Source organism: Bubalus kerabau, chromosome 15, assembly GCF_029407905.1.
Source record: "Bubalus kerabau isolate K-KA32 ecotype Philippines breed swamp buffalo chromosome 15, PCC_UOA_SB_1v2, whole genome shotgun sequence".
Classification (NCBI taxonomy): domain Eukaryota; kingdom Metazoa; phylum Chordata; class Mammalia; order Artiodactyla; family Bovidae; genus Bubalus; species Bubalus kerabau.
In genome coordinates, this window is record NC_073638.1 from 83,831,859 (window position 1) to 83,837,858 (window position 6,000).

Here is a 6,000-nt window from a genome sequence, read left to right on the forward strand (position 1 = left end):
ATCTCCTGCATTGGCAGGTGGATTCTTTACCACTGAGCCACCTGGGAAGCCCATATAGATTTACATGTAATGGAATACCGTGTTTTAGTTGCTAAGTTGTGTCTGACTCTTTGCGACCCCATGGACTTGTAGCACCAGGCTCCTCTGTCCATGGAATTCTCCAGGCAAGAACACTGGAGTGGGCTGCCATTTCCTTCTCCATATTTTCTAGTCATAAAAAAATGAAATAATGCCATTTTGCAACAACACTGATGGACCTAGAGATTATAGGAAGTGAAGTAAGTCAGACGGAGAGAGACAAAAATCATATGATTTCACTTATTTGTGTAATCTAAAGAAAATACAAATAAACTTAACAGACTTGTGGTTGGCAAGGGGAAGGTGGGTGAGGGAGTGATGGATTGGGAGTCTGGAGTTAGCAGATGTGAACTATTATGTATAGGAAGGATAAACAGCAAAGCCCTACTGTACAGCACAGGGAACTAGAGCAGTATACTGTGGTAAATCATAATGGAAAAGATGTGAAAAAGAACACATATATATGTGTCTGAGTCATTTTCCTGTATAGTAGAGATTAACACACCATTGTAAATCAACTGCACTTTAATAAAATAAAATTCAAAAAACCTTGATGGTATTCTGTAAACCCAGAAATATCACATTCTGGCTCTATTGATGCCTCAGTTATCATGCTCTGCGGAATTCACTTACACTCAAGTTCAGTTCAGTTCAGTTCAGTCGTGTCTGACTCTTTGTGACCCCGTGAACCGCAGCACATCAGGCCTCCCTTTCCATCACCAATTCCCGGAGTTCACCCAAACCCATGTCCATTGAGTCAGTGATGCCATCCAACCATCTCATCCTCTGTCATCCCCTTCTCCTCCAGCCTTCAATCTTTCCCAGCATCAGGGTCTTTTCCACTGAGTCAACTCTTTGCATGAGGTGGCCAAAGTATTGGAGTTTCAGCTTCAACATCAGTCCCTCCAATGAACACCCAGGACTGATCTCCTTTAGGATGGACTGGTTGGATCTCCTTGCAGTCCAAGGGACTCTCAAGAGTCTTCTCCAACAACACAGTTCAAAAACATCAATTCTTTGGTGCTCAGCTTTCTTCACAGTCCAACTCTCACATCCATACATGACCACTGGAAAAGCCATAGCCTTGACTAGATGGACCTTTGTTGGCAAAGTAATGTCTCTACTTTTTAATATGCTGTCTAGGTTGGTCATAACTTTCCTTCCAAGGAGTAAGCATCTTTTAAGGGTTTAGTTTATGAGTCAGTTTCTGGGCTTCCCAGGTGGCTCAGTGGTAAAGAATCTGCCTGACAGTGCAGGAGACATAGGAGATGTGGGTTCAATCCCTGGGTCACGAATATCCCCTGGAGGAGGAAATGGCAACCCACTCCAGTATTCTTGCCTGGAAAATTCCATGGACAGAGGAGCCTGGAGGGCTACAGTCCATGGGGTCACAAAGAGCGACTGAGCAAACACACACCTGGTTTCTACTTGGCTAGAGAAGCAAGCCTCTGCCCAGGTTATAAATTAATAACTCAGTAGAGTGATCACAGATTTAGAATTAGAAAAGTTATAACTGAATGCCCTTGAATACTTCCAATAAGTTTGCAGAAATATTCATATACTTTTCTTCAAACTATCTCAGGGCTAGTTCATCAGAATCAGAAAACTCACTTACCCTGTTTTGAAGACATGCTGACAATTTCTTATTTTTTCTTTTGGCTGTAATAGATCCTGATGGAATCTCACTCTTCTTCAATGAGAATACAAGTAAGGTGAATATAGATAACTCTACATTTAGGTGTTCCTATATCTCTAAACACCTAGTCATTGTCATTTACTTTTGGACCACCTTCTTCTTCATTTTTATTATAGCAAGAAGAAAAAATGAAATAGCTAAAAGAGCCCAAAAGAGTGAAATTACATCACATTCATATGACAAAATATTTTGCAGTCATCATAATTATATTTTCAAACAGTTTTAATAACATAAGAAATTCTTATGCCATAATGTTAATAGGAAAAGCCATGACAAGCATTCAGTATGATCTCAACTATGTACAAATATAATGAGGAATATACACCAACTGACCCATTGACAGTAGATCTATCTAGTAGGTAGGTTTTATGAGGAGAAGGCAATGGCACCCCACTCCAGTACTCTTGCCTGGAAAATCCCATGGATGGAAGAGCCTGGTAGGCTGCAGTCCATGGGGTCGCTAAGAGTCGGACACGACTGAACGACTTCACTTTCCCTTTTCACTTTCATGCATTGGAGAAGGAAATGGCAACCCACTCCAGTGTTCTTGCCTGGAGAATCCCAGGGACCGGGGAGCCTGGTGGGCTGCCGTCTATGGGGTCGCACAGAGTCGGACATGACTGAAGCGACTTAGCAGCAGCAGCAGGTTTTATAAATTATTTACTTCTTTCCACTCTTCTACATATTTTGAGTTTTCAACAATGAGCATGTTTTTACTCATTTAACAAAACTTTATTTAGAATCTACCAAGTCCCAAACACAAGGATGAGTAATCATTACTTCCGTATTCAGAAAAATAAGCGACAAATATACATTTAAAAATCAAAAGAAACCAAGTAGTTCCGGAATTTCCATACACCTGAGATGATCCAAAGCCTATGACTGTGTTTGCTATGCTCAAGGAAGTTCTTTTTTCAATTCACGGAGAAACAATGAAAGAAGAAGTGCAAATTTGGGAATTTCGGCTCAACTGAAATTTGCATGCCACCAGCAGGAATTGCTGCACATAATGGTCAGGCAGGAGGAGGTGACCTCCAAGAGGTCATTTCACCCATTCCTTTCTTGCTTTACTCTGCTCACCAGTGATTTCTTCCACTTTGCTTGTACTGAAAGGCCCAGGCACCTCCATACACTCTCCAGAAGGCTGCTCTCAAGGGCTTGTGCCTAAAAGCCAAACTTTAGTTTCTAAAAAGAAAAAGGCAACTTTTCTACAAAAGTTGGGCACCTGCTTTGCAGCAGAGTGGTTTCACTTCCTACAAAAAGAGGCAAGAGGGAAGTCCCAGGTCCGCTTTCTTTCTCAGTGTGAACACGTGCTTTCTGACATCAGCTCACGCAGAGCCACACCATGACTCACTGTCTGAGGTTCAGTTCTGTGTGGGCTTGGAGCGGATCCAGGTGTCCCCTATTTCTGCATTTCACCTGCAGTCTGAAATAGAGACGAACGTTTGGCTGTGTTTGGAGTGACGACCCCCTTTCTTAGTTTTAACAGAAATCTATGGATGTATCAGGAGTCTGAAATCTGACAGTCAAGTAGTCTAAATGGATCAAAGAGCTGTGACTTCTAAAGACTCTGGAATAAACCTGTTTCTGGAAAATCCAGGAGGAATTAGTCAAAATGTGACAGTGTTTTCTTTTCTGAGCAGTTGACGGCTAACCTGGTGTTTTGGTCTTTGCTTTGTCAGCTCCTTCTCCTCAGAGACCGTTCTTCCCATCAGGACTGTTTGTGTCCTGACCACAGTGGTTTCTTGATTCTTTTTCGTCAAACTTCATGCTCTTTTAAGAGTCTAGCTGACAAGGTGAGCCCTTGGAATCACTGCTTCCTTTTTTCTACCCTCCAAGCTAAGATCCAAGCTAAGGATACAACCAGTCCATCCTAAAGGAAATCAGTTTTGAATGTTCATTGGAAGGACTGATGTTGAAGTTGAAACTCCAATACTTTGGCCACCTCATACGAAGAACTGACTCATTTGAAAAGACCCGATGCTGGGGAAAATTGAAGGCATGAGGAGAAGGGAATGACAGAGGATGAGATGGCTGGATGGCATCACCGACTCAGTGGACATGAGTTTAAGTAAACTCTGGGTGTTGGTGATGGACAGGGAGGCCTGGCCTGCTGCAGCCATGGGGTTTCAAAGAGTCAGACACAACTGAGCGACTGAACTGAACTGAACTGAACTGAAGCTAAGCTCGAGTGGATTGAGCAGTTAAGACCAACCTTACTCCCGCTCGGATCAGTCCTCAAGTTTCCTAATGACACCAGTCTAATATGAAGAGCGCCTCTTGCATTCTCGTTCAGCTGAAGACAAACAGAGAGCCTTGTCCACCACAGGATCAGAAACACCTGGGATTCCTCTCATGCTCTTGTTTCTTAGTCCCGAGTCTTTCCTGTGATGTAACTCCCTTTTGGAGGAAGACTTGAGCGAAAGAAGTGATTGGGTGGAATCTCGCCTCTCTGGGTTAACTGCTGGCAGGAATTCATATTTCTATATTTGTTTTATTTTTGAATAATACAAACCCCATCTAACATTCAGTCTTTCCCTCTTTAGCTGCAGGATCTTCAGACAGATGTCGAGCAGAGATGAAGTGAAAATCGCCACCATTTTTCTTCCTGCTTGAAATAACCATGAAAACAAGTGAGCTGGGGAGGTGGTTCTGCCATCATGGAATTATGTGGAATCGAGAGCTTTGGGTCCTCTGATGAAATATTCCCATTGTCATGACTACTTTTCTGTGATCTAAATATAAGATTAAGCACATGGGCTGGGCTGTGAGTCTATTCAGTCTCTAGATTTTGTTGTGCTTTGTACAGTCACTCAAAATATCTCAACAGCTAGACTGATGTACATATATGTGAAATAGAGGTTTCAGAATTGAAATGTAGGCAGCATTCTGGCTCCATAGGTGACTCAGGGCAAATTCTGGAGTCTCCCTAAGTCTCCACGTCCTCAGCTGTGACGTCCTCTACGCAGTAGATGAAGTTGTTAAGAGGATTGACTGAAACTCTCCATGTGAAGCTCTGTACAACCCAGCTAGAAGCTCCATGTGTATCAGCTTTCAGCTTTGCTGAGCTTGTTGCTGCAGTCTTCAGGCTGACTCTGAAGCTCAATTCTCACAGAAGGGGAGTGGAAGAAAAGCCACCGTATTAGTGCACCTCAGGAGCCTTTTTTTCCTCTCATCCATTTGATAGCATTGATAGGGAAGTTATACTGACTCAGAGGGAGCACCTGAATCTTTTTTGTTAATATCCTGAACAAAGACATGCATATCTTTAAGGAAAACAATCAAGTAGCCTTGCCACACAGATTAACGGCATAGGTAAATTGGAGATAATTGGAGGCTTTATCAAAGACTTCATCCCAGGAGTCTCTTAGAATGAGGTTCACAAGCTTTTCCTATAAATGGCCACCAGCTAGTGAATGTCTTAGGCTTTGCAGCCAAACGGTGTCTGTGATAACTACTCAACTTTGCCATCAGAGTGCGAACTACGTGCGGATGATGCACAAATGTAGAGCATGACTGTGTTCCAGTAAATTTCTACAAAAACAGGCAGAGGCTGGGTTTTTCCTGGGCTCCGTAGCTTACTGATGTCTAATTTAGAATCCAAGAATTATGGAATCTCATGATTGGAAGGGACAAGCGCTCTCAGCCCAAGGCTTGTGCCTCCTCCAGTACTGTCTTGCAAACTGGTCATCCATCCTTTGCTTGGATGCTTCCAAGGCAGGGTGGCTCCCTACATACTATCTCTGGACAGCTCTGATTCTTAAAAAGCTGTTGCTTCAGCTGAGGCCAAATTGTCTCTGTGATCTCTGTGGCTGAGGTCATACTTCTGTGCTGTGGCCATCTTTGCGGCAATGGTGTATTCCAGATGCAAGCAAGGGAAGGTGGCTGACTTACATACTCACCAGCCTAGAGGTCCTGGAGGGGGTGACTATTTCTATCTTGTTTAAATGACAAAATGAGAATGGATAAAGACCATGCTCAAGGCAAGGGTCCTAGTAGCTTCGTTCATTGTTGGATTGTGGGGAATTTCCAGGATTTCCAGGGCAAGCATCAGGATGGAGAGGGTACTTGGTGAGCTTCAGTTCAGCTCAGTTCAGTCACTCAGTCGTGTCCTACTCTTTGCAACCCCATGGACTGCAGCACACCAGGCTTCCCTGTCCATCACCAACTCCTGGAGTTTACTCAAACTCATGTCCATTGAGTCAGTGATGCCATCCAACCATCTC